The sequence below is a fragment of the Bison bison genome, unplaced genomic scaffold (genome assembly GCF_000754665.1).
Source record: "Bison bison bison isolate TAMUID 2011002044 unplaced genomic scaffold, Bison_UMD1.0 scf7180017864370, whole genome shotgun sequence".
Lineage (NCBI taxonomy): Eukaryota > Metazoa > Chordata > Mammalia > Artiodactyla > Bovidae > Bison > Bison bison.
Genome location: NW_011494942.1, coordinates 12753305 through 12770514, shown reverse-complemented (window position 1 = coordinate 12770514; position 17210 = coordinate 12753305). Strand labels below are relative to the sequence as shown.

The 17210-nt window shown below is 39.9% G+C and overlaps 1 protein-coding gene and 1 pseudogene across 7 annotated transcripts in view; one reads left to right on the top strand and one right to left on the bottom strand.

The window, feature by feature from the left end:
* The window catches only part of PPFIBP1 (PTPRF interacting protein, binding protein 1 (liprin beta 1)), a 205954-nt gene that overhangs the window by 123497 nt on the left and 65247 nt on the right, over window positions 1-17210 (bottom strand). For all 6 annotated transcript variants that reach the window (XM_010856018.1, XM_010856019.1, XM_010856017.1 and 3 more), the window contains one exon: window positions 8511-8608. The gene's annotated coding sequence lies outside the window, so the exon portion shown is untranslated. The remainder of the gene's footprint in view (window positions 1-8510; window positions 8609-17210) is intronic.
* On the top strand, window positions 9450-10672 carry LOC105000243 (annotated as a pseudogene). The gene has a single exon (XR_826707.1). The product of XR_826707.1 is annotated as a GTP-binding nuclear protein Ran-like (transcript).

Genomic DNA, 17210 nt, shown 5'->3' with positions numbered 1-17210 from the left:
GGCAACTTTACAGACAGTAACTACTACAAATAACCAGAATCAGCTGGATTTTCAGTGCAAAGAACCAGCCATAACACACTGATTTTTTTTTTTTTTCCCAGCTCTACCTCCTGAGGATTCAGTAAGACCACAAAGTGAGGACGCAGAACTCACTTTCTGCCAAGTGAAAAAAGTCAAATATCACATAATCTCACTTCTGTTGAACCTAAAAAACAAACAAACAAAATGAAAACAGACTCAGAGATAAAGAGAATGAATGGCTGGCTGTCAGAGCAAGGAGGATGTGGAGGTGGGTAGAATAGATGAAGGGGATTGAGAGGTACAAACCTCCAGTTATACAACAAGTCATGGGGATGTGACACGCAGCATAAGGAATTATGGTCAATGGTGTTATAAGAACCTTGGGGACAGATGGTTCCCAGACTCATCATGGTGAGCACTTCACTGTCGTTGCTGTTGTTCATCTGCTCAGTTGTGTCTGATTCTTTGCAACCCCGTGCACTGCAGCACACCAGGCTTCCCCGTCCTTCACTATCTCCCAGAGTTTGCCCAAGCTCATGTCCATTGATCATTTCACAATGTATGCACATGTCAAACCATCTTGTAAGTATATCCAAAACTAACATTACTGTATGTCAATTGTATTTGAATTTTTTTTAAAGAAATGACAAAAAAGAAAAAAGAAACCACCTTCCGGGTATTGTAACACTTCAGTAGATTTAGTTGGTTTTTTCTGTCCCTGAAGAGTCACTCAGACACAGTCTCCCAAAGAAGGTCAAAGTAAATGGGTATTGGGGGCATTACCGTTTTCTCTTGGGAGACGTCTTGTGCTTAAAGGCCTGATACTCCTTGAAGACCATTTATTTTCTGCTTTATACAATACTTGGTTTTTTGAGCACCCCAATAATCTGAGTGAAAGCTCCCTGAAAGGAGTAGTCTGTGCCAGACCTCAGCTAAGATCAAGTTAGACCCTGAAGAACCAAAAAGCCCACTTTTTTAGTCAAATAATCATTCTTTAATTTACAAAAATTTATAAACAGTAAGACTACTTAAGTCCCACCAAATTATGCAAAACTTTTGAGAATGCCCCAGAATCCCACATTTCCCTTGTAAAAGCTAATCTCAAAGCATGAAACAATTTCCCGACATGAGTATACTATACTAAGAGGCCAGACTCTCTGCTCCAGGGATTTCATGCCTTAGATCCAGAAGCATTAATGGAGAGTTCCATCCTGTCGTCTTGACTGTCTCCCAAGGTTGAGATAGTATTTATCTGTTAAACAAAACAGTCATCCAAACAGATCTCTTGAAATGCTTCCAGGCAAGATGAGAGGCCAAGGCAAGGAGGAGGAACAGCAAATCAGAAACCAAGGGCAAGAAAAGCTGGGCCCAAAATAAATATAGTACAAAATGCCCAGAATAGCCCAGAAAGACAGCTGATGACCTTTTCTTTTAAAATCTCTTCATCTCAGTATCAAATGGCACAAGTATCCAAAGCCAAGCATAATTACCACTACAAAGGTAAGAGAATAAAATATAGACGAACAAACAAACAAGAAAAGATGATGGTACAACAACATGTATTTTGAAATACAAACTTAAAACACAGACAACAAACACAATTATTGTACCAAACGCAGGAGTCAGTTATCAGTAAGGCACTACACCTCAGTTCCAGGTAATGGCCACAGGAAACTGTCAAGGCTATTTCAAACTCTGAATGCAACGTAATATTTAAAAGGAGATAGAACACTTTCTTTTTGCCTGAAGACTAAATGGATCCTGCTACAATGGCTGTGAACTGCCACACCCCTAATTTAAGTCGCCTCTTGGTTGGGGCATCTCTGGGAGAGGCCAGCATTACAGTATGTAAGGAACACTGAACACATCCTGAGGATCCAACTTCAGTTCTGTGATTCTGACGCACAGAGTCCTGTGTTTGTTGCTGTTCAGTCCCTAAGTCATGCCTGACTCTTTGCAACCCCAGGGACTGCAGCCTGCCAGGCTTCCCAGTCCTTCACTATCTCCTGGAGCTTGCTCAAACTCATCCATTGAGTCAGTGATGCTGTCCAACCTTCTCATTCTCTGCTGCACTCTTCTCCTTTTCCTTCAGTCTTTCCCAGAATCAGGGTCTTTTCCAACAAGTCGGCTCGTCACATCAGGTGGTCAAAGTATTGGAGCTTTAACTTCAGCACAAAGCCCTGAGCTACTAAGTAATGGATTTAAGAATGACTGAAAATACTTATCTCACTTCTTCACTCTCAAAGCTATGGAGATCCTGGCTAACTGAAATTCTGGTGCCAGAACCCAGGTTTCCCCAAAACATCACAATTTTATTTATTTTTATTTTGTATTGGGGTATAGCCCACTAGCAATGTTGTGGTAGTTTCAGGTGAACAGCAAAGGGACTCAGCCAATACATAAACTTGTATCTATTTCCCCCAAATTCCACTTCCATCCAGACTGCCACATAAAATTGAGCAGAGTTCCATGGTCCTTGTTGGTTATCCATTTTAAATATATCAGTGAAAATATCATAATTTTAAACCATAGATCCACTAAAATAGGAGTCAGAACTCCCACCAACCTAATTCCTCCTTAAACACTGATGAAAATACATACCTGAGTGCCATCATAGATGCTAGGGCCTCCTCGTTAACTATGGATATGCATGGCGACTTAAGAGAAACAGATACCACCTTGCAGTTACAGAGCCTGTGCACGCACAAGCCTGCACACACATGCCCCCTACATATTGGTTATTTAAATATGTAAACATTTCCTTCTCTCTGTCAACAGTTACCCTCTTGCGTATCTGGATTAAGGAGAGAAAAAGTCAAAGGCACTGACCACCAGTTTCCCAATATGTGAGGGGAAAAGGAACAACCAAGAATAAATAGATGACTATGACTTCAGCCAGTTGAGACAAGAACTTCAAGCAGCCCTTCAACTCCATCTACTCACGCTCACACTCAGGGATGCTTAAGGGATTCTAACAGCCCAGCTAAATTTCCATTTGATTGCAAAGGTGATCTTAGATACTTCATGAGACAGGGAGAGATTACTAGAGGGAAGAAAAATGGAAAGGAAAAGCTTCCATAAATTTAATGAATAAATTTATTTATGTATTATCTCAGGGTATGATGAATCAAAGAAGCGCAAGACAAAACCACATATGTGACACATGACTCCAAACAAGGTAGCCATCTCCAAGTAGTATTTTCAGAATGTTTAGTACAAATTGTCTAGAATAAGGAATATTTGGTCCAAAATATGTAGTCAGGAGTTAAAAAACTTCAAATCCCACGTAATAATTAAAGTGATAGGGACCTTCCCTGGTGGTCCAGAGGTTAAGAGTTCACCTGCCAACGCAGGAACACAGATTTGATCCCTGGTCCAGGAGGATTCGACATGCCTTGGGGCAACTAAGCCCATGCTCCACAACTACTGAAGCCTGCATGCCTAGAGCCTGTGTTCCACAAGATAAGCCACTACAATGAGAAGCTTGTGCACTGCAATGCAGAGTAGCCCCCACTTGCCACAAGCAATGAAGACCCAGCACAGGCCAAAGAAAAATAAAGAGATAAAATGAAAGAGACTGGAAGAAGGGTACAGACAGAGAGCACAAAAGGGGAAGTTCTCTGGGAAAGGACACTGTCTCAGTGGCTACAAATCGCCTCTTAGAAACCACTGCACGAGCAGGTAGAATGATCCCATGGGAGGCCTGAGGAATGACCTGCACATTCCCACAGCCTTCCTCCGCCTGATGAAGAGGCTTTGATGAGCCCCCACCTCATTCCTGTACTTGGTCTATTCAGCCTCAAGGCTAGTATAACCAGAGAGCTTTCACCACCATCACCCGTGATTACATCAGAGAGACCAGGGTGTTGCCTGCACACTAGGCAAATGGTATTTCTTCTGTTTGCCAGTCGCCAGAACAAATAAATGGGTCAAAGCACAAATATTCCAAAGTTCTCCATTTACTTTAAATATTCCCTACATGCCCTCCTGCATCAGCTATTAGCATATGCCTGGGTGTATGGATGTGAGAGTTGGACCATAGAGAAGGTTGATGCTTTCAAATTGTGGTGAAATTTGAAATATTGATGCTTTCAAATTGTGGTGCTGGAGAACTCTTGTGAGTCGCTTGGCTTACAAGGAGATCAAACCAGTTAATCCTACAGGAAATCAACCCTGAATATTCGCTGGAAGGATGGATGCTGAAGCTGAAGCTCCAATACTTGGCCACCTGATGCGAAGAGCTGACTCATTGGAAAAGACCCTGATGCTGGGAAAGACTGAAGGCAGGAAGAGAAGGTGGTGACAGAGGATGAGATGGTTGGATGACATCACAAACTCAATGGATATGAGTTTGAGTAAACACCAGGAGATAGTGAAGGATAGGGAAGCCTCACATGCTGCAGTCCCTGGGGTCGCAAAGAGTCAGACACGACTTAGGGACTGAACAACAAGAACCCCTGGGTATAAGAACATAGGGCTCAAAACCTAAAAGCAATTATCTTGAGTATTACTTAAAAGTAATAATGATAACACTATTTAGGATTCTTATTAATTCAATTGAATCCAGTATTTCATTTTCAAATATCATTTTTACCATATAATTTCTTCAACATGTGGAACAACAAAACAAACTCAAATTAGTGACACACCCAACTGTGGGACTGTAATGTGAGAACTGAGAATTTACATATGTACATGAGATAAAGCCAACGCAGTTTCCATAATCCAGTTATGCCATATACAATGTCTTGAATATTTATTTATGTTGTTTAACATAAACATCCTTTAATGAATAAAGCAAGTGTATGAAAGCTGGTTAAAGTAAATGCCAGTGTGAAAGTGGATTTATATATACTCACATAACTTTACATCAATCACAACAGTCAGGTCATTTGTTTTTTATCTGCAGTGGACATTAACTGTTTTGTGAATTTAGGTCATATCTTAAAACTGTTCCTTCCCCTACTATCGTTAAGTGCTGAAATCTGCTGTCATAAGACCTTCTGACTTGGGGAAACCCATGAAAGAATACAGCTTTTAGAAAAATAAAACTACACCCCAAACTAGATACTATTAAATTTAGAGATTCACAGAATCTTCCTTTGTCTCAAAGTCTAACTTTCTAATTTTACAGATGAGAAAACTGAGACTCAGGACTAATGCTATACCTGAAATCCCACAGATCATTTGTAGAGAAGTCAGAACTAGAATTTCAAAGTCTTGGGTCAAATGTTGTCTTAGACTCAACTCACTCTAAAAGTTTCCTTCGTAGAACAAATATTCATTTGTGAGATCATAATCTCACCGAGGGCAAAATTATGCTTAATCTACAACGGACGCCCCAAAAGTTAGTCCAGAATTTACCAACAGGTGGAAAGACGTCACTAGCCACAGTCAGTTGGAACGGACACCCTATACCAGCGGCGGTCTGTAGTGAATCACCCACAGAGCCTCTCACTAAAGCTCCCTGCTACATACACACACTTATTTGCAAAATGCCTGATACGAGTTGAGAGTGAAATAAATAAAATCATGATTTTCCTTTGTGCAAAATGACCCAGCTCTCTTGTGAATCTTAGCTCGTCTGGTCTATTCTTGAAACAACCAAGTACAGCAGTTGCAACAAGCAGAAGTGTCTTTACTGACTCACGCTGGGGAGGGACCTGCCAAGGACACAGACAAATGTTTCCCTTCAGCTTTCCTCTGAGTTTCAGTTTAAGGCGAGGCAAGTCGGAAAATACATTTGTTAGTGTTCTCCACGCTTCAAAAAAAACTATGTTAATCTCATACTTTAAAAAAATAATCTGAAAACTTCTACCAAGTATCTGATGCAAACACATAATATCAGTCACAGTAAAAATCAGAAAAATAGTAAGAATAATGGCTATCACTTTTAGTGCCAGTGCAATGCACCCAGCACACTCCTGGCACTGTGGAAGTACCCTGTCACAGGAAATCTACAAGGTGGGTGTGTCAATATCCCCATTTTACAGATCAGGAAGCTGGTGGGAAAGATTACAGGGAAAGAAAGTGAAGCTGTGATCTGACACAGAACAGTCTCCTGGCAAAGCCCACATAGTCACATCCTGTATTTACTTGAAAAATACATTTGTTCTTAGTTTGGTAATTTCATTAAGTTCATTCTTGACTCATACTTTAGGGACTGGTTTTTCAGTTTCCTTAAAACAGGAGTTAGACTTAACAGGGCTTCCCTTGTGGCTCAGATAGTAAAGAATCTGCCTGTAATGCAGGAGACTCAGGTTCAATCCTTGGGTCAGGAAGATTCCCTGGAGAAAGGGGTGGCTACTCACTTCAGTATTCTTGCCTGGAGAATCCTATGAACAGAGGAGCCTGGTGGACTACAGTCCATGGGGTTGCAAAGAGTCGGACACAACTGAGAGACCAACAGTTTCATCAGACTTAATAAATTTGTCTAAAAATGCTTTGAGAGCTCCCGCCTGCCTGCTGAAATCAATTTTTATTTCTCTGTTCATTTCCTAGACTCTTCAGGTCTTGTAAGCTGGTTCTTCCCCTGGGTTATCACTTTTCCAGATTCTTGATCTGGCGGCTGACATATCCTAACCATTTCCAGGGTAGTCCATACACATTTGTCTTCTGGATCTGACTTCTCTCTTCTACCGTCCCTTCCTGAAACGAATCAAAGCCCTCCTCTGCCAGGAGAGCAAACCTTACCACATCACAGGCTTATCATATAGGGCTTCTGCCCAGCCACACCCTCAAGAGGATTTCACATTCCTGACCAGCAACGTTCAGAACATCATGCTGAAGCAGACACATCACCTGCCTTCCTAAAATCCACTTGTCTGCTTTCAAAGACGCTTACCTCAACATCACTCCACAGGGCTGCTGAATTCAAATTACTTGAACTTAGTCCCTGACCAAAATAAAATCATCACCAAAAGATGTGCACAAAAACATTCCCTGGAGCACTATTTGTAATACATCCAAACTGGAAACTACCAAAATAGCCATGTACATGTACATGTACATGTAAAATACATGTACAACTGAATAGCATGATAGTTAAGGAGAATGAAATAAATTAATTATATACAATATCATACAGGAATTTCACAAACATAATAAGCAAAATAAGCCAGACACAAAAGAATATAAACTATATGATCTATTTATATAAATGATAAAAATAGGCAAAATTGTATCAATGGCATTAGAAATCAGGAAATTGATTACTCATGGGAGCATTAGGGGAGGAGAGTAGGAGGAGCTGGTAATTTTCTATTTTCTTGCACTGGTTACACAGATGTGTGCACTGTGTAACAATCATTCCATCAAGCCATCCACTTACAATTTGTGTACTTTGTTCTGTGTATAAGATACTTCAATAAAAAGCCTACTGAAAGAGACCCTGGAGAACATCTGGTCTGCTCTCCTTAACAGGCATAATAGTAACTGTTTCCTGTAGATGTTAAGTATCCCAGAGACACACAGAGATTCGCGGAAAGGTCAGTCTAGACATTAGATCTCTTAACTCCCCCTCCAGATACCAAAAGTACCTCTCAAACTTGGGAAGATGTTTCTCTAACTTCCTTTCCTGTTGTGACTACAGCCAAGGTTTAGAAGAATCAGGACAACATTCCTATGAAGAACACAACCCAGAAGGTTCCAGTCTGAACCTGGAACTCAACAACTGAGCCAGGATGAGGATTTCAACATTATTTAGAAACTGGCTAATGTGAAAAGTCAGACAGCATGGTGTTCACTCTAGGTTCCTCCCCTTCCTAGCTGTGTGATCGTCTGTAGCCTCCTTACCTCTCTCTGAACCTCAGTATACTCACCTGGATCACCATCACTAAAATATGGGCTCCTACTTTGCAAGGCTGCCGCAAGTGCAGCACAAGACGATGGTGTCAGAGCAGTGCCTGGCACATGACAAGCACTCAGAAAAAGCATTTGCTGAATGAATATTGATTGAATTCAATCAGTCGAGTGCTTGTCTTTTAATAGAAGTTCAATACATAGCTAAGTATCACTACTATTACAGAGCAAAAGAAACAAGGAGGAAAAGATAAATAAGCTTACACTGGAAACACCTACTTCTCTAAGTCTATGGAGTCATTAACAGGTTGACCAACAATTCTCACTGCCTCACATGGTGCGCTAAAAGAACCTGTAGGGTAAGGAGCAACAGAGGATTTGCGAAAAGGGTGGTGCTTTTTACATGCTACCAGGTCTATTTTCCCTCTTGACACCAAAGAAAGATTTACTCACTGACTGTCACAACATGTCTAAGTTCTACAACCCCCTATGTTAGTCATATTACTTTTAGAATTTAAAAAATTTTAAGGAGAGGAATGGGTCATAAATCATCATAGACTTTATGAGCAGACTATGCAGACGAGCAACTTTACTACTGGGGGAAAAATTTACACACTGAGTGTACAGAAAGGTAACTGCAGGCTATGAAGATACAGAAATGAACAATAGTGAGGAGAGAGTTTACTTACATTTTAAAAAACAAGTTTAAGAGTGAGTTTTTTTTTCTTCAGCTCTTCAAATCTTCCATGTACTTGTTAGCAATCTGATCCATGAAGTTCTTTTTATACTGAAAAGAAACAAATACAAAGGAGATAAATTAAAACCAACTTCAAACTATGACACACCATAAAAAAGACCCTATAGATGGTGAATTATTATATAAGCAAAGAACATCAAACTAGATAACATGTGTGCAATTTAAAAAAAAAAACAATAAAATGTGGGACTTCCCTGGTGGTCCAGTGGCTAAGACTCTGTGTTCCCAATGCAGGGGATCTGGGTTTGATCCGTGATCAGAGAACTAGATTCCACACGCAGCAAACAAGAGTTCTCATGCTGCAACTGAAGATCCTGCATGCCACTATGGAGATCAAAGAATCCATGTGCTACAACTAAGACCCAGTGCAGTCAAATAGATACATTTTTAATTAAATAAAAATTAAAAATGAATAAAAACAATAAAATGTGTTAAGGACCAACAGATTTAACTAATTTCCTTCCACCTATCCTTCCACTGTTCCTTCCTCTCCCTTCCTTTTCTTCCTTCCCCCCTTCCAGCATTCATTCTTCCTTACTTCCTCAGTTACTGGCCACAACTTCATATATTCCTTGAAACCTGAATTTCAGCAGAAAACTACCATCATTAATTTTTTTTTATCACAAAGTACCTGGAATAGGTTAGATGCTTTATGTTTCCAGAGTAAATGAATTAATCATAGTTCACCAATGCTTAGTTGCTAAGGTTTAAAAAAAGGAAGAAACTTATTATTTTCTTATCCAACAAGAATAATACATAAACAGTATGTAGAAACATATACACTGTTTTTTAGACTTGTGATTCTAATTCCCATAATTCTTTTAAATAGCATATACTTAGAAAAAAATTCCCAGTACTATATACTTGGGCATGAATATCCTCACCATTACCATAGTACCATATATTCTGTTCATGAAGGAATAATGACAAATAGTAAATGTCCCAATATCTCATAACTACTTCTATCCAAATGAGAAAGTTGAGCGTCTCCATGTCAAATGCTAGAGGCGTGATCTCACATGTGTTTTTCAAATGTACATATGGCTCAGTCAGATGGGCGCGGAGATGCTTCTGGAAGTAACATCGCGATGGCTGCCCAAGGAGAACCCCAAGTTCAGTTCAAACTTGTTTTGGTTGGTGATGGTGGTACTGGAAAAACTACATTCGTGAAGCGTCATCTGACTGGTGAATTTGAGAAGAAGTATGTAGCTACCTTGGGTGTTGAGGTCCATCCTCTTGTGTTCCATACCAACAGAGGACTGATTAAGTTCAATATATGGGATACAGCTGGTCAGGAGAAATTTGGTGGACTGAGAGATGGCTATTATATACAAGCTCAGTGTGCCATTATAATGTTTGACGTAACATCAAGAGTTACTTACAAGAATGTGCCCTAACTGGCATAGAGATCTGGTATGAGTGTGTGAGAACATCCCAACTGTGTTGTGTGGCAACAAAGTGGATATGAAGGACAGAAAGGTTAAGGCAAAATCAATTGTCTTCCACCAAAAGAAGAATCTTCAGTACTATGACATTTCTGCCAAAAGTAACTACAACTTTGAAAAGCCCTTCCTCTGGCTTGCTAGAAAACTGATTGGAGACCCTAACTTGGAGTTTGTCGCCATGCCTCTTGCCCCGCCAGAGGTGGTCATGGACCCAGCCTTGGCAGCACAGTACGAGCACGATTTAGAGGTTGCTCAGACAACTGCTCTCCCGGATGAAGATGATGACCTGTGAGAAAGTGAAGCTGGGGCCCAGCGTCAGAAGTCTAGTTTTATAGGCAACTGTCCTGTGACGTCGGTGGTGCAGCGTGTTTGCCACTTTATTATATAGCTAAGCAGAACACGTGCTTAATCTTTGGATGCTGAAGGAGATGGATGGGCTTTGGAGTGAATATAGCAGTTTAAAAAAAAACCTTAATTTTTTGGACCCGCATATTTAGGTGTTTTGGAACTCAGTTGTTTCCTCCTTGAGTTTCAAATATAAGACTGCTATAGTCACATGACAATATTGAGAGGTGGAATCTTGTTTGTTACTGTCATTCCCATTCCTTTTCGTTTAGAATCAGAATAAAGTTGTATTTCAAATATCTAAGCAAGTGAACTCATCCCTTGTTTAAATGAGCATTTAAAACCGCTAACAGGGAAAGTTGTGCCATGTTACTATTTGAATTGCCTTTGCTATTACCACTTAACTTGAAGTCAGTTAGGTTAAATGATTCTAATTTTCTGTATACTTGAATCATTTCACACAAACGTAATGAGAAGTCAAAAGTATTGTATTTGATAAGAGGTGTAAATACCATCAATAATTAGGCTAAAATAACATCTACCCTACCTGCCTTTGGGCTTAGGTAGTGTCACCTAGAGATGAGATTTATGTGACCTGTGAAAGGTGGTACCTGTTTCAGATGTTTCAAACAGATACCTTAATTATATTTGCATTTTATGGCAGAAGTAGCCATTTTCTAATGTAGAGCTTGTCAAAGTCCAATGAAATCATACAAACGGTTGCAGGAACTTGAGGGACATGTCATCTGTTAAATATGAATATAATTGTGCATTTACTTTTTTGTTTTTTGATGTTACATGTTTAATGTAAAGTTGGCATTCTAGGAAGATGTTCCATGTTTACCTGCTGTTAAGTACTCCCAAGCTTTAAAAGTTATCAAAGATTAAGGATTTCAATGGATATATCACAGCTTTGATGATTTTTCTCTCCCCAAAGAATTTTTCTGGGTGGTGCAAGAACACCTCAGGATGCTGCAGCATAAAAGTAGGTCTTAGGTAAGCCTCTCAGTGATGTGAACAGACTGCCAAACTTTCAGTAGATTAACCACTTAACGTTGTATGGTTTCCACATGTAAACATGAATTGGGTCTGTCTTGCCTGAGTTTGATCTCACTGACACCATACTGTAGCAATTAGAAATCAAGACGAGCTATTTTCCTCTTGTAAGTACTACTGTACTATAGTTCAGTTTACCAAAGTTCTTCAGATGTCCCATTATCCTTAAATGATTACTTTCCTACCTAAAAGTAGGGAAGGATCCCTTTTAAGTATATGGAAAAATGGACTATAAAGGGTAAAATTGGGTACATTTTAATTTGTTAAAGTATTGAATAAATATTAATAGATTCACTTACAGATTTGAATTGATGTATACGCTATGCTATATTCAGTTCAGAACCAGACTTTAACAGATAATGAAGTTTCCCATGATCAGATGAAATCTTTCATTGAGACACATAAGGGATATGTATTTGTAACCTTACGTAGAATGCCAGTATGACTAATACTCTGAAGCCTAAATGCAACAGTAAAATTTTGGGAGCTACTTGGAGGTGGGAGAGAATTTGAGTCATTCTTGGAAGAAAATTACAAAATATACTGCTTCTACTTTGCCTGGAAAAAAAAAATGTACATATGATCAGGACCAGTTCTAGACAAAATTACGAAGTAGGAGTTTAGCTGTGTCCTTCGCTCTGTCCTTTTGAAGAGCCAGTGACCTCACATACTTAATTAAACACAGAAGCAATAGGATCAGCTCAAAGATTCCAACAACTTAATGGATATGGATCTTGAGAACATTTTCATTAAACAAACAAACAAAGAGCTTCAGAAGAGGCAGGTGCTTAACACTGAAATAAAATGCAATGGAATTTAGGCATGAATGGTGGATAGAGGCTGTCTTGAAGGAATTTCTCAGCTTAGGTCAGCTTCTGTCCATTCAACCTCCCCAAAAACTGACTTCATATATGACCCACACATACACACCAATCCAGGTAAATTTTAAGAAATTAATGATGCATACATAAGCAAACCTGATTTTAAGACTACTGTGTGCTCCAAAAGTAAACAGGAATCTTCATCAGCAGTTTTTAAAGTCAGTGTCTGGGAACCCTACCCAATAGGTGTTTCTAAGAACAGAGGCAGAGATGAATAGATGTGTGGTAGCGGGCAGAGTAATTGCACTTTTAACTGTTTTATACTTTGATCCAAGATTTAAGTTGGAGAATTGGTTCCTTAAGCTGCTTAGAGAAGGATTCAAACTAAACAGGGATTGCATTAAAAGCTAGGGCAGAAATCCCAATGAGCTCATAACACCGCTGATCTAGAAGCATAATCACACCAAATCCCAACCACCATCTCTAACAGAGCCCCTTATGGGAAAATGTGGGTTCCAGCCTGGGTCCCAGAGCATAGGTCAGCCTGTGTCTGAGCCGACCGGAGCCAGGCCTGCCTTCCTTCCCACCCGGTGCCCTGAACAAAGAGCAGAATGAGGGCTCCCTCCACTGCTATGAGGACTGATTCACAGTGAGGGAACGAAGCTAGGCTGGGGAGGACTCGTGGATATTGCAGAGGTGGGGAGACCGGCGGTGGTGGGGTGGTCCTTGTTAGAAATTACGTGTACAAGGTCTAGATGCTTTCCATGTCAGGACTACCTGAACAGGAATAAAGGAGAAAAAGTAGTGAAACAATTTAAGGAGAAGAAGACATAGCTATGTTCCATAAGACTCACCTTAAAGTCACATGTAAAATTAGAAAACTCTTTTTTACAAGAGTATTATATAAGAAAGTGCTGCCTGAACTTGCTCCAGAGGAATTCATGTTAACTATTAATAAGAAGCACTGGGAACATTCAAGCCTGCCCTCAGCATAGAACTCTGATTATTGGCCCAACCAGGACTGAATACATTATAACATTTATAAACATGAACTATGAGATTTTTTGAGTTTCCATCATGAGCCTTGTTTAAGTAAGTCAAAGATACCCTTTGTGATGCAGTTTTGATCAAATTCAAGAGACTTTAGTCATTTCCTCAGAAATAGACCTAACTATAAATACAAACTAACCAACACAGTCAGCCGCTCACAAAGAGGCTGACTGACAAGTTTAATTTAAAAACAAGAACACATTATTAAACTGAAAAGTTAAGCCATCAAAAAATCGAAACCCATGCAAACTACATTCCTAGCAGAAAAACCCTTAGTGTAATGACAAGGATAATTACAAACAACTTTTTATATGACTCACAAACCTTTCCTTTTCAGAGATTACAAAAAAAAAAAGCAAAACCCAGTATATTTGCATCCATTTAATAACACGAACCCTTAACATCTGCCCAAATCTCAGATTTCAAATACCAAGAAAATTCTCCAAACCACTAAATAAATGACTTCTGTATATCCCTTTGAGATAGAAAACACATTTATCACTACTGCTTATCTTCTAAACCCCTTTGATGTTGTAAAGCATGACCATCATAATGGAAAGTAACACGTCAGACTAATAATTGTTAGGAAGGGAAGTGAAAGTGTGAAAAGTCGCTCAGTCATGTCCAACTCTTTGCGACCCCATGGACTGTACGGTCCATGGAATTCTCCAGGAGTTAGGAAGGAAAGTTACTGCTTATTACAATGCCATATTTCATACTTTAAATGGAATTTGAAGCTCTATTCATGTTAGACAAGCATCTAAAGCAGGAGTCTGTATGCAGGGCAATGTGGTCTGCCACCTGTTTTTATAAAATTTTATTGGAACACAGTCAAGCCCATTAATTTACATATTGTCCATGGCTGCTTTTGCAGAACACAATGACAGTGTTGAGAAGATGCAACAGAGACAGTAAGGTCTACAGAGTATAAAATATTTGCTATCTGATCTGGCCTTTGAGGAAAAGTTTCCAGACCTTTGGTTTAGGAAACAGCTATTTCTGTGGACTAAATCCTGAAATGAGAAACACTAATCCTAGAGTGGGGCTTCCCAGCTGGTTCAGATAGTAAAGAGTCTGCCTGCAATATAGGAGACCGGGGCTCAATCACTGGGTCAAACTCCATCACAGAGGAGCCTGGCAGGCTACAGCCCATGGGGGTGCAAAGAGTTGGACACAACTGAGTGACTAAACAACAACAATCTAGTGTAGTAATCTTATTGGGTAACTACCTGAGTCACTTCACCTTTAGCTGCTTTCCCTCATTTACAACACAATAAGAAGTCATATGTATTGATAACTTGTGTACCAGATACTATTCTAACAATTTTACTTTTAGTAAATGAACAATAAATTCATTTAATTCTGGGAAAGACAGAAGTAAATTATTATCCCCATCAAACAGATGAGGAAACTGAGGGAGAGGGGTTAAATAACTTACAAAAGATCACATTGCAATTAAGTGGAGAAACTGGGATCACAACTCAGGCAACATGGGTCCTGAGCTGGTATAATTAATAATAATTTCATTTCATCAAAGTCACAGATAATAAAAGGAAAACTCAAATCGTTTGTTAGTTAGAAATATTAGGCGAGTACAATGAAGTATACCCTGTATGGTATAGGATAAGATACCTAAAACAAGAATATAAATGCACAGCCATAGCCACTTAAAGACCTTTCTGATTTGCTAACCTTGGCATATTGGGAAAACAAAAGTTACAATACTCTTTATTTTTTACCATGAGTAATGAAGGAATCAAATGAACTGACCAATGTCTTATCTTTCCCCTGGTAAACAAGGCCTCTCCAGGTAGTTCAGGCCCTTTAGAAAGCCTTCAGGATAGACTTACCAGAGGGATCCTAGGGCTTCCCTGGTGGCTCAAATGGTAAAGAATCTGCCTGCCAATGCAGGAGACCAGGTTTGAACCCCTGGGTCCAGAAGATGCCCTGGCAAAGGAAATGGCAACCCACTCCAGTATTCTTGCCTGGAAAATTCCAAGGACAGAGGAGCCTGGTGGGTTACAGTCCATGGGGTTGCAGAGAGGTGACAGGACTAAACGACTAACACTTTCACTTTCAGAGGGGATCCTAAATCTTCCAAATTTGTTCCCATCCCATCTTATCCTCCACCTCTTTTCCATTTGGGAAAAGGCTGAGGGAGCATTAGCAGGAACTTTGGTATGACTACTTTTCACACTGGCAGCAAGACAGCACTATCCAGATATCCACCATCACATGACTCAGGAAGATGTTCCCTTCATGAGTTACCTACCACTTTCAGAAGATCTCCAGGAAATCTAGGGGAAATGTGTCACCTAAAATGTGACCCAGTGCTCTTTCGTACTGAATGATAGGTTGACATGATCCAAATAAAATAAGGGGAAAATATACTGCTAAATTACTCATCATCAATTTCACACTTAGAGATGGTCTTAGTCATCTTCTTAAGCTAGTTTTTGATTGGTTCCCACATCTGCAGAGTAAAGTCCAAATCCTCATTTTATCCCTTACCTACTTTTCCAATCTCACTCTGTTTTTGGTCTTTCGTGTAACCTGGACACTCTTTTCTTTCTCTTTCATGTCAACTCCTGCTTCATCCTACCTACTCCTGCTTCTGAGACCATACTCATTTCATACTACCTTTTTTTCTCTTCTACTGCCAATTCTCACATCCAGGGTACAGGCCAAATCTCTGTACTAAATATTATGGGATATAATTTGTATTTCCCATGAAGGTTGGATCTTCACAATCCAGGAGGGGAAACAAATACATAAAAGACTAAACTAAAGCTGTATATTAAAGGTTCAAAGTGGTATAGGACCCAGATCAGGCGATCTAAGAAGACTTTAGGGAGAGGCCATCACTGTGTGGACCTTGAAGGAAGCGTTGTTGTTCAGTCGCTCAGTTGTGTCCAACTCTACAACCTCATGGACTGCAGCATGTCAGTTTTCTCTGTCCTTCAGTATCTCCTGGAGTTTGCTCAAACTCATGTCCATTGGGTTGATGATTCCATCCAACCATCTTCATCCTCTGTCTCCCCCTTCTCCTCCTGCCTTCAATCTTTCCCAGCATCAGGGTCTTTTCCTGATATAGGAAAAGTAGGCTCTTTCCATCAGTGGCCTAAGTATCAGAGTTTCAGCTTCAGTCCTTCATCATAGACTGGTTGAGTATATAAAGTTGTAGGAGTCACCATATAGGATAAAGGTTGATAGTGTGGAACTACTGTACTCAATATGCCAGCAAATTTGGAAAACTCAGCAGTGGCCACAGGACTGGAAAAGGTCAGTTTTCATTCCAATCCCAAAGAAAGGCAATGCCAAAGAATGCTCAAACTACCACACAATTGCACTCATCTCACACGCTAGTAAAGTGATGCTTAAAATTCTCCAAGCCAGGCTTCAGCAATACGTGAACCATGAACTTCCAGACGTTCAAGCTGGTTTTAGAAAAGGCAGAGGAACCAGAGATCATCAAAAAAGCAAGAGAGTTCCAGAAAAACATCTATTTCTGCTTTATTGACTATGCCAAAGCCTTTGACTGTGTGGATCACAATAAACTGTGGAAAATTCTGACAGAAATGGGAATACCAGACCAAGTGACCTGCCTCTTGAGAAACCTGTATGCAGGTCAGGAAGCAACAGTTAGAACTGGACATGGAACATCAGACTGGTTCCAAATAGGAAAAGGAGTACATCAAGGCTGTATATTGTCACCCTGCTTATTTAACTTCTATGCAGAGTATATCATGAGAAACGCTGGGCTGGAAGAAGCACAAGCTGGAATCAAGATTTCTGGGAAAAATATCAATCACCTCAGATATGCAGATGACACCACCCTTATGGCAGAAAGTGAAGAGGAACTAAAAAGCCTCTTGATGAAAGTGAAAGAGGAGAGTGAAAAAGTTGGCTTAAAGC